At 39.0% G+C, this 19,845-nt stretch overlaps 1 pseudogene across 1 annotated transcript in view; it reads right to left on the minus strand.

The window, feature by feature from the left end:
* Positions 1-561: 561 nt before the first annotated feature.
* Positions 562-19,845, minus strand: part of LOC308432418 (stress-70 protein, mitochondrial-like) — a 38,479-nt pseudogene continuing 19,195 nt past the window's right edge. The window contains exon 3 of the transcript in view: positions 562-2,573. The product of the transcript in view is annotated as a stress-70 protein, mitochondrial-like (transcript). The remainder of the gene's footprint in view (positions 2,574-19,845) is intronic.

Genomic DNA, 19,845 nt, shown 5'->3' on the forward strand with positions numbered 1-19,845 from the left:
CCAGACATTGGCCAAGAAGATAGCAAGAAGTATGTCTTAGTTAGGCCCATGAGGGGCTTATATCACCCTCAAGTATCACTTTAAGCTATGGCTAACACAGCTGTTATCTGTTGACCTAACTTCTGTACCTATAGACCATGGCACAGGTAGTTTAGTTTTGCAAGGTATCGGCTGAAGTGCTCCTTGTGCACACAAGTTATTCTTTATAGCAGTGCTCTTGGCCGACAAGCATCTGCATATAATTTCAATTCAAGGTCCATGACAGGATACCTCCACTGCGTGTGAAATGGGCTTCCTGTCTTGAAAACATTGCCACTTCAGCACAAACCAGATTCACTTTAATAATGATCGGCACACAGCCCCATCCCACCCCTTTACATGCAGCTGGAAATAACAGGCTAGTTACAGAACAGTATGAACCTGCTATTGCTGACTTTATTACCCATTAAATGAGTTAGCTATTGTCACTGAATTTATATATTAAGGGAATTATATATAAAATACTGCAAAAATACAGTAAAAAGACTGAAGTTTGCCCCTTCTCTGCTAAGGAAGTCCCTTTACTCCCAAGCTTCATAGTATGTCGTCCTTCTGTCTCCATAATACACTGTCACTATCACTGTTTCTCTTCCTTCTGATCCTCCTTCTGTTCCCCAGTGCCAGCACTTGAAGAACCTTCCCCTTTCTGATGCCATCTTTTTATATGCCATTTCAAAGAGTTTCAATGATGCCTGCTGAAGGGAAGATGCTGCCTGCCTAATGTTTTCTCCTGTTTCGCTATTCTTTAGAGCAAGAAGTTCTCTCTTTTTTGAAATCTCTTCCTTTAGCTTGCTGCACTCATCAGCAGGCAACTGGTCCTTGAATTCTTCCATCTTGGTTTCTGTGTCATGAATAATTCTTTAGCCACATTAACTACTTCAACACACAACTTCTTTCTCAGGTCTTCCTCAGCACCCTTCTCTGCATTTTTAACCATATCTTCAATGTTATCTTTGCCTAATCCACCAGAAGGCTGGATTAAAATCTGCTGCTCACATCTTGTCCCTTTATCCTTGGCAGAAGTGTGCACAATCCCATTGGCATCAGTGTCAAATATAACTTCAATCTGAGGCACTCCACGAGGGGCTGGAGGGATTCCAATCAAAGTGAACTGTCCTAGAAGTGTGTTGTCTCCAACCATCTCCCTTTCCCCCGACACACTTTAGTCTCTACTTGAGTTTGTCCATCAGCAGCAGTAGACTTTTTTGGGGGTTGGAATAGTGGTGTTCCTGTTAATAAGTTTGGTAAGGACACTTCCCAGTGTCTCAATACCCAGAGAGAGGGGAGTGACATCCAGGAGTAGCATATCGGTAACATCACCAGCCAACATGCCTCCCTGGACGGCAGCTCCAATAGCTACAGCCTCATCAGGATTAACAGCTTTACTCAGGGATCTACCATAAAGATCTTGTACAGTCTGCTGAACCTTGGGCATCCTTGTCATGCCTCCAACCAGAATCACTTCTCCTATGTCACTCTTGCTGACTTCTGCATCCTGCAAAGCTTTCTGGTCTTTCTTGATTAGATCTGTGACAATGCCTTCAAACTGAGCTCGAGTCAGCTTCATTTTCAAATGCTTTGGTACGGCAAGTTGATGTCATTCTGCACAGATGAGGAGAGTTCACACTCAGCCATCTCAGCAGCTTCCCGAGCCCTCTGAAGTGCCGTGTTGTCTTTTGTCAAATCAACCCCTATCTCCCTTTGGAACTCCCTGACAATGTGGCATAACAAAGCTTGGTCAAAGTCTTCACCTCCTAAGATAGTGTCCCCATTGGTAGATTTTACCTCAAACACTCCTTTTTGAATTTCCACAACAGAAATTAGATTAGGCTCCACCACCTAAATCTTACACAGCAATCACTTTATTTTCAGATTTGTCCAGACCATCAGCCAGAGCAGCAGCTGTGGGTTCATTGATCACTTGATGCCCATTTAGCCCAGATATCTGGCCAGCATCCTTAGTGGCCTGTCGCTGTGAGTCACTGAAATAAGCAGGCACTGTGATTACAGCATTTTTTGCAGTGTGGCCCAAGTAATTTTCTGCAGTCTCCTTCATCTTCATCAACACAAATGCTCCAGTCTGACTTGGAGAATAGAGTTTTCCATGAGCCTCAACCCAGGCATCACTATTAGAGGCACAGACAATTTTAAAGGGAACATTCTTAGTGTCTTTCTGTACTTCAGGGTCATCCCTTAGTAGCATAGAAGGTATTGTTTGGGTTGGTGACAGCTTGATGTTTTGCTGGCATACCAACATGTCGTTCCCCATCTGCTGTAAAGGCAACCACAGAAAGGGTAGTTTTGGAACCTTCAGCTTTCTCCAGGACCTTTGCTTGTTTGTCTTCCAAATGGCCACACAGCAGTCAGTAGTACCCAAATCAATACCAACAACTACACTTTTGATTGCTTCTGATATATAAATCCTTCTTGAAATGAATCTAAAAGCCTCATGACTAAGGCCATTCCAGCTATCCTGGTGACGAGCAGCTGCGTGACTGTGGTGCCCATGAGATGCCTGGCACTGATCTTGGCGGCTGGACAGAGGGGGTATGAGGGCAAGAATAAACACCCCACAAGCCCTGGAGCTGCAGGTATGGCAGTGCCTACACTTCTCTGTTGGTCACTGGTTCTTGATGCTAATGTAATTGGTCAGTGATACATCTTAATGTCTTTTTTTTTCTAGTTATGTGAATATTTCTTATAAAACTGGATTCCTGTTAAAATTGTTTTGCACATGTGGATGTTTTGAGGTTATAGCCAACATTTAGTAAATTTGAAATTTCTGAAAGCAAACCTTAGGGCATATCATCTAAATCTGTACTGAGATCCTGTACTTCCTTTCTCCACCTTCAGCCAAGAGAATGTTTATAGTTTTAACTAGAAGAATAAGGCAATAGAGATAAATAAAAGGGACAGAAATACGAAAGTCAAACTATCCCTGTTTGGAAAAAACCTAGTCACATACTTCTAGGACCCATAGGAACTCCTAGAACTATCAAATGATTTTCCCAGCAAAGTAGCATGATACAGAGTTAACATGAAAATCAGCTTCTTTCTTACAAACCAGTAATGAACTAACCAACAAAGATCAGAAGAATGAATCACATTCATAAAACCCAGGAATAAACCAACCATGATGGTTGACAGAGCTCTGCAGTGGAAATTTTTAAGACACTGTACTGGCAGGTTTTGTGTCAACTTGACACAAGCTGGAGTTACCACAGAGAAAGGAGCCTCAGTTGAGGAAATGCCTCCATGAGATCCAGCCGTAAGCATTTTCTCAACTAGTGATCAAGGGGGGAGGGACCAGCCCATTGTGGGTGGTGCCATCCCTGGGCTGGTAGACCTGGGTTCTATAAGAAAGCAAGCTGAGCAAAATAGATAAAGCAAGCCAGTAAATAACATCCCTCCATGGCCTCTGCATCAGTTCCTGCTTCCTGATCTGCTTGGGTTCCAGTCCTGACTTCCTCTGGTGATGAACAGCAATGTGGAAGTGTAAGCTGAATAAACCCTTTCCTCCCCAACTTCTTTTTTGGTCATGATGCTTGTGCAGGCATAGATACCCTAACTAATACAAATTGGTACCAGCATAGTGGGGATATTTCTATGACAACCTGACTATGTTTTGGGGAGGACTGTGGAATATTTTCTCCCTGGATTTTTACCACCCATCTCCTTGGACTACCAAGCCTTGAATGGTGTTGCCAGTTGACCCCTTCTAGGGAGGACAGTTGTCACTTTTGGCCAAGAAGCAGCTCTGTGCACCTGTATGTGATATCACATTCTCATACTTTGTCCTATACTGTTTTATGTAGGTTGTAGGTGTCGAGAGGTCAAGGTAGGGGGAAGAGCGTAGAGAGTCTTTAATTGTCTTGAGAGCTTCCTATTGCTTTCTTCTCTTGCCTCTGAGAACATCAGTCTGAGGGCTGTCAGGCTATGGGCTGCCAGCGTGGAAACCTTGGATGATGGATAATTCCCAAGACACAGCCTTTTTGTCTCAGGGAACTCCCTTCTTCACAAAGAAGGAGGTGGAAGCTGTGAATTGGTTGTTAGCTTCTGAATTTTACCAAATAAAGTAGAATTTAAGAAGAAAAGGAAATAGTGGGAGACTTCAACACTTCACTCCCATCAATGAACAAAACATGGAAATAGAAACTAAAGAGAGACACAGTGAAACTAACAGAAGTTATGAACCAAATGAATTCAAAAACATCTATGGAACATTTCATCCTAAAACAAAAGAATATACCTTATTTTCAGAACTTCATGATACCTTCTCCAAAACTGACCATATAATCAGTCACAAAACAGGCCTCAACAGATAAAAAAAGATGGAAATTATCCTATGCATCATATCAGATCACCATGGACTAAGGGTGGTCTTTAATAACAACAAAAACAACAAAAAACCCACATACACATGGAAGCTAAACAACACTCTACTCAATGATAACTTGGTCAAGGAAGAAATAAAGAAAAAAAAAATTAAGGACTTTTTATAATATAACAAAAATTAAGGCACAACATACCCAAACTTATGGAACAAATGAAAGCAGTGATAAGAAGAAAACTCATAGCCCTGAGTGCCTCTAAAAAGAAAATGGAGAAGACATACACTAGCACCTTGACAGCACACCTGAAAGCTCTAGAACAAAAAAGAGGCAAATGTACCCAAGAGAGGTAGATGGCTGGAAATAATTAAACTCAGGGCTAAAATCAACCAAGTAGAAACAAAAAAGAACTATACAAAGAATCAACAAAACCAGGAGCTGGTTCTTTGAGAAAATCTACAAGATAAATAAACCCTTAGCCAGACTAACCAGAGGGTACAGAGACAGTATTCAAATAAACAAAATTAGAAATGAAAAGGGAAACATGACAACAGAAACTGAAGAAATCAAAAGAACAGACATAATATGCAGTCACTGATAATTGGATACTAGTCCCAGAAAGCTCTGAATACCTAAGAAACAACTCACAGATCATATGAAGCTCAAAAAAAGAAAGGTCAAAAAAAAAAAAAAAAACAAAAACAAACAAACAAACAAAAAAAACCCAATAAGTGTATAGCACCCTCTCAGAAGGGCGTACACCTAGACCTTAAATCATTAATAACTCAGGAGCTAAGAAGATAGCCTTGTGGCCATTTTTGGTATTTAAAAATAATTATGTTTAATCTATGCACACCAAGAAAACTTTGACTATTTCCATCTTACCTTTTGTTTTACATGTACTTTATGCTTATTGAAACTAATAAAATTTCAATGCATACTATCAAACCTTAAAAAATCAAGTACTAACAAAAATATATTCATATAGTTTTATGCCAAAATGCCTTTAAAAACCTGTACATGTATCTCTGTTTTTTTTAAAAATAAAGTTGTAAGGGAAAAAAAAGAAACTGAACAAATTTTAAAAATCATCAGATCCTACTCCAAAAGCATATACTCAACAAAACTGGAAAGCCTGGATGAAATGGACCATTTTCTAGACAGATACCAGGTAACAAAGTTAAATCAGGATAAGATAAAACATCTAAACAGTCCCATAACCCCTAAAGAAATAGAAAAAGACACAAAAAGTCTCCCAACAGAAAAAAAAAAACCCAAAAAAACAAATGGGTTTAGTACCAAAATCTATCAGACCTTCATAGAAGACTTAATACTAATACTCTCCAAACTATTTCATAAAATAGAAACAGAAGAAACACTACCCAATTCCTTCTATGAAGCCACAATTACACATATACCTAAAATACACAAAGACCCAACAAAGACTAATTTTTTGCATGAATATCGATCCAAAAACACTCAATAAAATTCTCAAAAACCAAATTCAAGAACACATCAAAATGATCAAATAATCCTATTAAAAGATGGAGTACAGAGCTAAACAAGGAATTCTCAACAGAGAAATCTTGAATGGTTAAAAAGTACCTAAAGAAATGTTCAACATCCTTAGTTATCAGGAAAATGCAGATCAAAATAACCCGGAGATTCCACCCTACTCCAGCCAGAATAGCTAAGATCAAAAACTCAGATGCTGGCAGGGATGGAGAGAAAGTGGAACACTTCTCCATTGTTGGTGAGATTGCAAGCTGGTACAACCACTTTGGAAATCAGTCTGGATATTCCTCAGAAAATTGAAAATAGTTTTACCTGAGGACCCAGCTATAACACTCCTGGGCATATACCCAAAAGATGTTCCAACATATAACCAGGACACATGCTCCACCATGTTCATAGCAGCCTTATTTATAATAGCCAAAAGCTGGAAAAAACCCAGATGTCCTTCAAAGAGGGATAGATACAGAAATACACAATGGAGTACTACTCAGCTATTAGAAACAATGACTTCATGAAATTCTGAGGCAAATGGATGGAACTAGAAAATATTCTGAGTGAGGTAATTCAGTCACAAAGAACACACAATGTATCTACTCACTGGTAAGTGGATTTTAGCCCCTCCCCCCAATAAAAGGTCAGAATACTCACAATACAACTAACAGACTATATTGAAGCCCCAGAAGAAGAAAAACCAATGGATGGATGCTTCAATCTTACTTCGAAGGAGGAACAAAATAATTTCGGGAAGTAGAGGGAGGGAAGGATCTAGGAGAGTGAGAGAAGGGCGAGGATAAAGAGGTGCAGGGTCCGATTTGGGAGGATAGAGAGGAGAAGTTCAGAGGGTCTGGAAATTGAATAGAAGTGAGTAGTAGTGGGGGAAGGGGAACCAGGAATAGCCACTAGAAAGTACCAGATACCAGAGAAGCAAGAGGTTCCCAGGACCCAACAGAGCCAAAGTACTCTCATTTGATCCTTAACTATGTTCATTTTGTTATCAACAAAGAGTTCGTGCTGTTGTTGTTGTTCTGCTACTTGTCTTGAAATTTTAGATTTGTGGTAAGGATTCTGACACTCCATGGTTCTGCCACTGGGCTTGGCAGTTTCCAAACTCCAACTCAGAAACTGGTAGTTTTCATAAAACTGCCAACCTCAAATCAACAGAAGTTGGGAAATCCTTTCAAAGCAGAATTTGATGGTAAGTCACCACTCACTAGAAACATTATGAATTGGAAATTAAGTGATTTTGACAAGTGAATTTCCAGTCAAATTGGTCATGACAATTTATCTAAAGAACTGTGTTATTCATTCAGAACAGAAACAGAGCTGAGCTTTTGGAGGGATTAACTGTACTGGAATCCTGAAATGAGAAGGTGACTACCTTGTGTGTCCTGTGTCTGTAAAGTTTTTTACTCAAAGATATAGGGTGAAGACCCTATAAATAATTATGTCACATAGTAGATAAACTGATGTAAGCTTTTTTAAAGTTTTTTTTTTTTAAAAAAAAAAAAAACCTTCTAAACCTGCTGCAGTAGTTTTATGAACCAATCTTGGTTTGTCAAAGCCATAAATCTGATAAGAGAATAAAAATTTCAGATGATGCATTTCAGGCACAGAGGTGCATACAGTATGCAAATAAAGTAAAGTTGGGAAAAAAACAAGAGTCAGACTACCTTGGTCACAGGGATTACTGGATGGTTGCAGTTGGATCCATTCTCAATGGAAAATAGAAATCAATTTATATAAAGCAATTATAGTTAGCTTTCTGCCTCTAATAAAAACACGCCACGTGTATTTACTGCTTTTACAAACTCTAATATTACTTAGCACTGCCCTGCTCTTGAGTTCTTCTTCAGGGGTGGGGGATGGGAGGGGTGGGGTTCTGCATTCATTTTCCATCAGCTGATGCAGGGAAACCCTGTTTGGTTCAGAGTGTGGCTTAATTCTTTAATTATTCTTTGCTCAAGTAAAATCTTTTTTTCTGAGGGGCGGGTGAAAAACATTTTTTTTTTTTTATTTTTTAGAGAAAGTGCTGAAAAGGAGGACTACATCTTATATTTTAATTATAGAAACAGAGTGCTTTTACTCTAGCTTACAGTTCCTTTTAGGCTTCATCTGTAGAAATAAAATCAATACTACATCCTCTCACTTGTACTGGCTTTATGTAACACTCAACACCTCGCTTCTCCTGTACATATGCTGGACACTTTCAGCACGAACAACTTCGCCTCTTTGAATATAACAATTTTCATTAAAGTAAAGCCCAAATATTTGTTAGCAAATTATAATACAGAATAATAGAAACTCTTTGCCCTACCATCTCCCTACCCACACTGCATTATCAAGCTGGACTCTTGGGAAATGAAGCCTGTTTTAAAAATTACAAATTGGCAACTGAAAAATTTTAATGATGATTTGTAAAATTTTCTCAGCCGCCTACTTTCCTACTTGATGACCTCACCTTTGCTTGCTTGCAATCTGCAAGTAAACTGTGCTAGTCCAATATCCTCTCCCCCAAAATGAAAACTGGTTTTAGGGCTTATTATTATTAATCTTATGTTAAAATTTCACATACAGTTTTACCTCCTATCAATTCCTCATTGTATTTTTTTGTCATCTTATTTACTTAATGTCTAATGTTTTTGTGTGATGGGATGAGCCATTAAGAAGCTGAGATGGACAATTCAAATACAGGGTTATAAAGAAGAAAGAATCAAAAAAGGAAAGGAAGGAAAGAAAGGAGGGAGGGAGGAAGGGAGGGAGGAAGGAAGGGAGGGAGGGAGGAAGGGAGGGAGGAGGGAAGGGAGGGAGGGAGGGAGGAAGGGAAGGAAGGAAGGAAGGAAGGAAGGAAGGAAGGAAGGAAAGAAGGAAGGAAGGAGGGAAGGAGGGAAAGATGAGGAAGGAAGAGGAGGGGAAAGGAGGGGAGGGGAGGGAAAGGAAAAGAAAAAAGAGAAAAGAAAAAAGGAAAGGAAAAGAAAGAAAAGAAAAGTCTGTAGTAAAGTAGGAGATGTGCGGTTGCTGAAGCCATGGTGAGACCACCTTTCAACCTCACCCTATGGAGGACTTGTGAGGTGTCTAAACACTAAGATTTATCTTGCAGCGTTACAATATAAACTGAGTTGTTCAGGGTGGGACCAAGCCTTCCATCAATGGCCTTGCTTCTCCGACCAGCTTCTCCATTTACCCCTAATTCTTTCTTTTCCCTAAAGAAAACAAAACAAAACAATGCACTTTTTTCTTAGCTTATCTCTTCCCAGCGTTCACGCTATCACAGCCTTGCCTTCGTTTACCATTATTACTAGCCTCACACTGCTACTATTCACGACCTTCCACCAAGCGCTGGTTCCCAGGAAAGCAGCCATCCAAGCTGCGAGGCCTTTGTTCCTCTCAGGTTCCCACGGTGTAGGCTAAAATAGATTGATTTTAGGGAAATAATAACTTCATGCACTGAAGCCCTTCATCTTGTGCTACAGAGCAAAATCAATTCTTGGGACTTGGGCCAGCTGCATTGTGTGAAAGGGGGCATTTCATTCTTAGGGCTGCAGCTACCAGGCAGCCTGCATCTTATCCTAAGCCTGGGACTGGAGATAAAGGCGTGGAATAAAGAGTTCAGCACAATGACAGTCTTGAAAACAGCATATCCCTGCTACATAATCTTGACACAGAAACATAGCAGACGTCCAAAATGGCAGATAAATATGTCACTGTAATCAAATACAACCTAATGTATTAATTCTAGTTCAATTTTATTGCATTTCTCGAATTCTCAAGTTTGTCATTTTATTCGCTGCATTAGCATTACTTATCTGAAGTTTAATTCTATTTAGTCTTTTCTTCTAGGATGGGTCATTTCTATGTTTGGGAAGTAGCTTATCCTGGGTATTGCAATGGTCACAGTTAAAGTAGGTTTTACATTTAAGAATGACAAAAAAAAAAAAAAAAAAAAAAAAAAAAAAAAAAAAAAGAATGTGATACATGTTAACAATAATTTTCTTGTTTTAAAATAGGAAAATTAAAGGGTACACCAGCTATTAGGGTTTAAAGTATTTTGAGAATATGGCTCAGTGGGTGAGAGGACTTGATATTCAAGCCTGGTTGGAAATCCCCAAAACTTACATGAAAGAGCTGAGTACAGCCATGCATATAATTCCAGCACTGAGAGGCAGGTGCAGGCAGAATCTAGGCACTGACTAGCTAGCTCACCTGACTAACCAAAAAAACAAGATTCAGAATCAACAAGAGACACTGTTGAAAAAATAACAAAGAGCATACACCCCCCACACACACCAAAGATCATACAAACACATCCCATACACATACCCTATACCATACATGCACCCATACACCACAACCACTCACAACGCACAGTACATACACAGCCCATGCACACATACACTACACTTCATACATATATCACCTACACACATCCACAGACACACACTATAATTTGGAACACTCATACTCCACACAATATATACACTCATATCATGCACATACACACACACCAAAATATATACTGCATATATAGCACAACACACACCGTACATGTACCATACACATGTACCATATCATCCCATATATACACATTCTACTCAAATACCATATAAACATGTACACTGAAATACAGTAATTATACACAGACTCACACACATACACACATACACACACAACTTCACCACACAGTCATATCACACATACACACACCAAAATATATACAGTATACCATATACAATACACACAGGGGTAACGGACATAAGATATGTTGAAATCTAGCCTTCACTCAGTATTGAATGTGACCTTGTTTGGAAATAGGGTCTGCGTAGACTTAATCAAATTTACGTGAGCTCATACAATACAATGGCAGGCCATAACTCAGTGCTTGGCATCTTTCAGGTAGGAAACAGTGCAGATGGAGACACATCAAGAAGAAAAATATGTGCAGCAAGAAGAAGAAAAGAACAGAAAGCTGTAACCACAAACCATGACACACAGGATGTCTGAAGCAGTGGAGTTGAGAAAAGCAGAGATAGAGTTCTTTAGAACCTTCAGAAAGGACAAACACACACACACACAGACACACACACACACACACATGAAAATGACAAAAATAAATTCTTAGGAAAAAAAAAAGACACTTAAATTTTGGGCTGAAAATGAGTGGAGTGCTTGTCAGTCCTGTAAAAGTCCAACTCCCAGAAGTACAGAGAGCAAAAATCAGCAAGCAGCATATTAAACTCAACTTCAGAAAGAACTTGCATCTAGACAGTAAATCTAATATGACATCGAAGGTTGGGACAGAGATAGGAGGGTCACAAAACACTTTTGAATTCTCACCAATAATCTTTCTCTAAGTGACTAGTTACCCTCTGTAACATCAAATACACCCTTACAGGCATGCATACATGTTACATATGCATACACATAGAAGGATACACACCATACATGTGTCTGCATATGTATACATGCGCATTTGTATAAGAGTCTGGCACACTGGAGATATTTTCATGTATTTGTATACATAAAGGTTTTCCTGGACGTTAAAGAGGAATGAATTGCTTGGTTGATGGAAGTTTCTCAAACAGAAATGGGATGCCTCGTAGCCAATGTTCATCTTAATTGCAGTAAAGGAAAACAGTAATTTAACAGTCCCCGAAGAAAACCAACCTTATTCCACTTACATATGCCTTGTTGAAAAAAAAAAACAAAACCAAAAAACAAAACCAAAGCAAAACAGTAAAAGCAAACGACAGGCTGTCAGCTCACTTGTTATTTAAAGAGACAGCACAAAGTCATGTTAAGTAGGGCCAACCCAGAATTCTATGCCTGAATAAATGACCAACAAGTCGTTCAAGCAAACATTAAGAGCCTTTCTCACTAAATCAATTTCACCAAAAGAAGAAACTTATTTTTTAAATAACGTAGAAATAGAAGCTGGGAGAGTGACATTCATGAAGCGGTGGCAATCAGAGACACGGGGAGCGCATTATTAGGTGTAAATGAACATTCATTCAAAGATAATGGCAGTAATGACCATAGCAACAGTGCATTCATTAAACGCAATTGAAGGCTGGCAAATGAGAGTTGGAACTAGAGTGGATGCCTTCTAGTGTCCAGCAGGGAACAGTGACCTCTGACATCTGTTAGGTGAGTATGTGTATTAAAGAATTTAAAAGTGGCTCTGAAAAAAAAAAACATGGAACATCTTCAAAATGAATAGTCTAGGAAATTTAATCTAGATGGGCAGGAAAATAAATTGGAGAATGGAACTTTTTCAAAGAAGATAAAAGATAAGGTACAAAATTTAAAAGGAGAGTCCGGCTGAGATGAAACATCTAGGACATGGTACACTCTGTATCCGGCCACGACTCACCAGTGGTCCTATCAAACATCATCTACAATAGGGAAAACGACATTAGGGGGTTGAGGCCAGAAGGACTACTACCCCCAAGATCCTTGCCTCCTGATAGTCTCACTTCCGTGTAAACTCCTTTCTTCTTTATAAACAAAGCTTGTATTGAACACCGAGAACGTTGTAAAGTCATGAGTTTTCACTTTGTGATGGAGTCTGTCTCACCAATGATGCTACCCTTGCCTTTCTCTCTGCCTGCCTCCCGTGGGTTTCCTTCCTTCTCCACAATATGAGCCTCCTGCTATCATGCCGCTTGGATTCCATTTCATTCTGTTTTATTCCCCCTCTCCCAGTTTCTTTCTTTTGTTCCATCTCACTTGTCACATGGATGTGCCTGTGCCAGCACAATGCTGTCTGTCTTAGTCACTGTGCAGTTGCTATGAAGAGACACACGCCATACACAAGGCAATTAGTATAAGTGCGAGCATTTAATTGTGTGGTTTCAGAGGTTTGGTCTATGTCATCATGGTAAGGAGCATGGTAACATGCAAGCAACCACGGAGCAATAGCTGTGAGATAATTCCAGAGAGGGGGGGGGAGGGAGGGAGGGAGGGAGGGAGGGAAAGAGAAAGAGAAATTCTATACTTGGTGTGAGCTTTTTGAAACCTCAGAGTCCACCCCCAGTGACACACTTCCTCCAACAAGGCTTGTACCTCCTCCAAGAAGGTCACACCTCCCAACCTTCCAAACCTTCTCAAGTAGTTTCATTCCCTGATGACTAAGCATTCAAATATATAAGTCTATGGGGGCCATTCTTATTCAAACCACCACATTGTCTTTGTCATTATACTTTCATAGCATAATTTCAGGTGAGGCACTACAGTAGTTCTTTCTGCGTAGGTTTAATTTGGCTATTCTGAGATGTCTGTTTACATATAAATTAAATTTTTTTCTAGTTCTGTGATGACTGACATGTAATTCTCGTGGATATGACTTAGAATCTATCTGCTTTGATAATGTAAAACATTTGTATAGTATTAATTCTGCCAGTTCATGGACATAGAAGGCTTTTAAATCTTCTAGTGTCTTCTCATAATACTTAAATTTTTCATCATGTATCTCCTCCTTTGTTAGGTTTATTCCTAGTTTTCTTCTAAAATCCATTGTGAATGGGATATTTTTTCTAATTTTTTATGTCAAATTCACTACTATTATATTGAAAGGCTGCTGAATTTTGTATGTTGAGTTTTGTATCCTGTTACATTGCTGAAGGTGTTTATCAGATCTAGAATTTTGTTTATAGAGTCTTTGGAGTCTCTTGAACAAGGAATAATTTTTTACATAGGAATAATCTCCCTTCTTTCCCTACTGTTATCACTTTATTTCTATCTTTTTCTTTATTGCTTTACCTAAGACTGTGAACATTATACTGAAATGGAGTATAGTGTGCACCCTTGAATTGTTCCAGATTTCAAGAATAGTCTCAGTTCTTTCTTGTTTGGTAAACTGGTGCCTCTTTGTCATATGTAGCCTTTATCATGTTGTGACATCTTTCTATTACTCATAATTTCTTCAGGGATTTTGTGGGAAAATGGGTGAATGCCATTTTTGTATCAGTTGAAATAATTATCTGGATATTGGATCATGATTGATCCTGAATTCTTTTCTTTGTCATATATTTATTGATTTGCCTATGTCAAACCTAACCTGCATCCTTAAAATGGCCCAGTTTGTTCATAAATATATGATCCTGCCTGTAGCTTTTTTTAATTTGCATGCAAGTGTAGGTTTGTGTTGGTCTGAATCCAACCACAGGGCAAGGCTGCTTGGGGAGGGGAACCTTCCCTGACCAAGTGTCTAGCCTGGGGTGGGGGAAGAGAGGCTCTGGCTTGTCCCAGAGGGAATATGGTCTTTAGCTTGACTTGACAGCATCAGGCTTGGAGGCTGTTGTGGCTGGGAGTGCACAGAGGCCTTCTATGGGAGACTAGACTGGTACTCTGTAGGCAAAGACCTTCTCCATAGCTCCCCACAGCAGATCTTGTACATGGTTCCAAATAGTTCATTTTTGTGGTGGAAAGTGGATGGATGCATAAAACAATACCCCACTTTTCAGGGTGGGCCTGAGATTAAATACCTTCTGCAAGGAGGAATGTCTGGGAAGGAAAGTTTACTGGCAAAGCCCTCCAGACCTCTAAGGACCTCATTAGCATGGAGAACTCTGTTTTGAGCCTACTTGACTATAATCATGTATCTTTTCTTGGTCTGAGATGTTAGGGATGCCTCATCTACATGTGCAAGAGCTTGGAACATGGCCCTTATGTGACTGATGGCCACAAATCTATGGGAGATTGTAGCTATATGACATAGGCATAGTCTTGGGAGCAGGTGAAGCTCCTACCATCCCTTCAGGGTCTCTGGCACTTCAAGCCTTTATCTGGACCTTACCAAGCTCTCTCTTGCAATCCCACATACAAGTACTTTGATGAGATTTTTTTTATGACGATTGGTCCACACAGTTTAATTTTTGTTTTGTCCTTATCTAGTCTGCTTATTCCTTATCAGAGTAATGCTGACTTTGGAGAAAGAGTTTGTAGTATTGTAGTATTCCTTCACGTTCTATTTTTGTAAAAGCTTGAGAACTATGGGCATTAGCTTTACTTTGAATATTTGATGGAAGTTAGTAGTAAATCTGTCTGATCCTGGACTTTAGTGTGCAGAGAGCTGTCTGACCCTGGGCTTTTATCTGTGAAGAGCCATCTGATCCTGGTCGTGTATCTTTGGAGAACAAGATCCTGGACTTTAGTGTGCAGAGAGCTGTATGACCATAGACTTGTATCTGCCCAGAGCTGTCTAATCCTGGGCTCTTTTTGTCTGTGGAGATCCATCTGATCCTGGCATCTCATGTATGGAGAGTCATCTGATCCTGGACTTTGTTTGCAGAGAGTCATCTGATCCTGGACTCTGTTTGCAGAGAGTCATCTGATCCTGGACTTTGTTTGCAGAGAGCTGTCTGAGCCTGGGCTTTCGTCTGTGGAGGGCCTTTATTGTTGCTTCCAATTCCTCACTTGTTAATGAGTTCTAGATTTAATTTTTTACAACAAACGTGCTTAGGAATTTAGCTAGTGTTTCTTGATTTCCCACTTTTTGTACTAAAAATTTTTGAAATACTCCATTGTGATCCTCTGGATTTCTCTGGCATCTGCTGTGACACCTCTGATATTACTGAATTGGCTTTTCTATCTCCCTCATTTAGCTAGAGGTTTGTTCCCTTGTTTATCCTTCCAAGGCACCAACACTTTGGCAGATAGTCTTTTCACTTTTATTTTGTTGGTTTCTGCTCTACTTTTCATAATTTTTTTTGCCATCTGCCTCATGTGACTTTGGCTCATTCTTGCTTTTCTAAACCTTGAGGCATATGATTATTTTTTTTTTTTTTGAGTCATCCCTAGCACTTTAACTTGACAGCAACAGCCTTTATTTCTAGAACTCTGCTCATCAGACCTGAAAACTTGACTTCACTTAATTCTAGAAATCTTAAATCTTTTCACTGTTTTTTTCTAATGACCCATTTTTTAAATTTCTCCAAGTATTTGTGTAGTCTGGTAAATTCTACTCCCTTTAATATTATTTTACTAGGCTCAACAAAAATCCAGAGTCACTCTTTTTGCTAAGGTTTCTTTGTGACTTGCAGTCTGATTGATTTCAGAGGAGCTGCTGTGGGTCACTGCAGAGAATACCTATTTCCAAGGTGTTGTATGAAACATTCTGTCTATATCTGTTAAGCTCAAATGATGTGGAATAATGCTTATCTCTGCATTGGTTTTTTACTGATTTTTAATTTGAAGACCTAACAGTGAGAGTGAGTTATGAGAGTCACTATTGTTTATCCAGACACATCTGGTAATTTAGTGTTTATTTATGAAATTGGAAGCCCCATTATTTGATACATACACAGCCAAAATTATGATATATATTCTTGAATTATTTTCTCTATTAATATGTACTAGACTTGTTAGAAGGTGTGAGAATAGGTAGTGAAAGTTCATGTGCATGTACGTCCATGTGCCTATGTGTGCACCTGTGTGTGAAGCCCAGAGGTTGATCTTGATTGTCTTTCTTGATCTCTCTTAACCTCATTTTTGATATAAATCTAACCCATCAAATCAGTGAGGCCTGGCCACTGTGCTCCAGGTATCTAACTGTCTCTGTTCCCCAATTGGGTGCTCAGGTGACATGGGGACTGGTGTCTCATTTTCTAAAATCCGTTTGCTGTATTGTGAATCCACTGAATAGGTGGGTAGGTTTTTCTCTTTTATCCACTTTTTGGTGTTCATTTTCTTTTCTGTGAGTCTTCTTGGTTGGCTGTCTGCACTTGGGTTTCCTACAGGGTAGGGATGCTTTGATAACAGTTCCAGAGCTAACCTGCGACAGAAGACACATATGTAGTTCACATGTGTGTATGGTTCAAAGACAGTGGCAAAAGGATCATGTCTGCAGAAAGTGTAGTTACTATTTGTTAGAGCTAAAGGCATTAGTAATGAAATATCCTAATGAAGACAGAAGGGGAAAAGTGGAAAGGTGAAGCCTGAAGGAGAAGGGAAGGATCTTCATTAAACTTGTGGGAAATAGTAACGTTGATGGTGCTGAGTAAGTGCAGATACAGAAGGAGGAGTCACAGGAACCTATTTGGTGAGGCTGAAGGAAAAACACAACCTCTGAACAAGGAAGGACAAAAGATTAGATGAACATAAGAAACAAACACAGTAGACGTCCCAGCCCAGTCAGCGTCTCCTCCTGATTGGCAGACCGTGCTTTCTTCTCCTTCACCGATCTTCATGGTGGTCTACTTGGGCCGGGAGGCTCTGTTTGTTTCAGTAATTCGCAGCAAGTGTGCTTCTCTTGTGGAGAGGATCTGTGTGTGGGAGCACTCTGACGCCATTTCCTGGGCTGGGACTCCTGCACTTGCTAACTACAGCTTCTTTGTTGTTTGGAAAACTCCCTGTTCAGGGCTGCTGCCCATTTTTAATTGGGTCCTTTGTTTCCTTGTGTGTGTGTGTGTGTGTGTGTGTGTGTGTGTGTGTGTGTGTGTGTGTGTTTATTCTACAATGAAAACTTCAAATCTTTGAAGAAAATGTTTGAGAAATACAGTAGAAGGTGGGAAAACTTCTTATGTTCATGGATTCTTAAAATCGGTGTCAAAAATGATTATCCTACCGAATGTATTTTACAGATGAAATGCAATCCCAATCAAATGCCCCATCACATTCTTCATAGAAATAGAAAAACAAAAACCTAAAATACATATGGAATTTCAAAACCTCCAGATAGCTGAGGCAAGTCTGAAACCAGGAACAATTTTAGACGGTTGACCATACCATATTCCACAGTTATAATTATTTATAATGTATTTTACATCTATAATTAAATACTATGGTACTAACGCAAAAGACACACATGTAGATTAACTAAACAAAAGGGGAGACCCAAATTTGAGGGTGACTAATTGCAGCCACGTCATATTGGACAAAGATGGCACAGCTGGAGAGACAGCATCTTCAGCAACTGGTATAGGGAAACCTAGATGTCCACATTTAAAAGAATGAAGTTACACCAATACCTATCACCCTGTACAAAAATCAACTCCAAACAGATCAGAGACTTCAGTGTGAAACCTGAAACACTGAATCTGCCAGAAGGAAGCACAGACCGCACTCTACAGATAAAGGTATTTTAGAATAGGACTGTGTTTGCTCAGGAATTGAGAACAAATAACCAAGAAAACAACCAATCAAATCAAGAGAAGACCACAGAAAGGTAGAAAATCTTTGTTAGCTGCACATATGATAGAGAATTAATATCCAGAATATCTAAAATAGAAAATAAAACTCATTTTAAAATCTGCAATGATTTAATGTAGTGGTTTTATGGTGAGTTATACTGGGCATTTTTTCTTTTTACATACTTCTTCCAACTCACTGAAACCTTTACAATGATATGGCATTTTTAAAGGGACTCAAGAGAAAAGGCGTGTGCTACAGAGTCCCGCTCTTACAGAGGATGAATAAACAGGTGTTTAGTTGGACAATAGAAGCAATATGAAGTATAATCCTACATAGTAGGCTTCCTGGTATTAAATAAACTATATTGGAAGATGACAGCTATATAGATATGATTAGAACCGAGATCTGTATCCTCTGATTCCCCGGGCCTTATCATCAAAACTATGCAGATCTGGTGCAAACAGCATAACACAGAATATGAAGATAACTTTATTACAGAACTATGCATGCAAAACACACTCACAAGGTGTGAAGGCAAACAGTAGCCAAACAGACCACTCTCCTGACACACATGCATAATCAGTCGTTCTTATACTACTTTTGTAAAGTTTCTAGAACAAGTCGTTTTTCTTGTGGGCCTTTCTTATGTCTAGATGATTTATAACCTCTTGAGATTTGTCCTTTCTGGAAGTGGCAAAAAAAAAAAAAAAAAAATATGTCTTTGTTCTTTATCTACAAACTGCCTCTTACATCATAATCTTATAAAATCCAGGCCTCCTTCAACTTGGCTTCCATAATTATTCATCCCCGTTAATTTGTACAGTTTGGAATGTCAACTTTCTTTCCAAAACAAGAAATATGGTTTAGGAACCATTCTTCTGACAAGCAATTAAAGCCCTATGGTTTTTTATTTTTTTCCAATTTTCCTTTTTAAACAAGCTGTAGTCTATGTGGGAGAGATCTATTCATAGTATTCCCTAAACCACCAAAGTACTAATAACTACCTAACATTTACATATAGTTCATAACATTATGTTAAAAATTATGAAATACATACCATAACGTTGAGCCTTTAAAATTTGTGGTTCGGTAGTTTTTAGTACATTTATATTTGTACAGCACCATGAGAAACTCATTCTAAGTATCTCCATTATTCTACAAATCTGTCTCATGTCCATTATAAGTGCTTTCTAATTTCCCCTTCCCTCCACTCATGGAAACTACTAATCTTCTTCTTGTCTCTACAGATTTATGCATTTTGGACATTTCATGTAAGTGGAATAATAAATAATACAGTATATATTTTCTGTGATTTTCGTTTTTCGGTTAGTATGATGATTCCATGTTCATCCATATTATACATCTGTATGATATCATATTATACTGACATATTTTGTTACCCAGGAAACTCAGTCTCCATTTTTTCGGGTTTTTGGTCACATTGGTAAAATTATTTTAAAATGGATTCAGAAGAATATGGAGGGCAATTATATTAGAGTTTGAGGAGGAAAAAGTCTAAGTAAGAAAGAAATCCCAGCAGCTACAAAAAGGAGAGAGACAGAGAAAAACTTATGCTTTTACAGTCAGCCATGGAAGTCAGAGGAAGCAATGAGAAAGCCCAGCATGTTAAGGAAAATGTAGTTAGTAGTGCTGAGCTATGGGTCTGAGTTCAGAGGGCCTTCAGTCTTAGGCTCTTGTGTGCCATGGGGAAAGATTGCACCATGACATACAATTAGAAAGAGAAAGGTAGATAGATTAGTAAGAAAAAAAACAGCCCCAAGAATGGAAGTGGGCTAGTGAACAAGGAACCAGATTCTCCAAACTATCCTACTAC

This window comes from Micromys minutus, assembly GCF_963924665.1.
Source record: "Micromys minutus genome assembly, chromosome: 18".
In the NCBI taxonomy this organism is placed as follows: domain Eukaryota; kingdom Metazoa; phylum Chordata; class Mammalia; order Rodentia; family Muridae; genus Micromys; species Micromys minutus.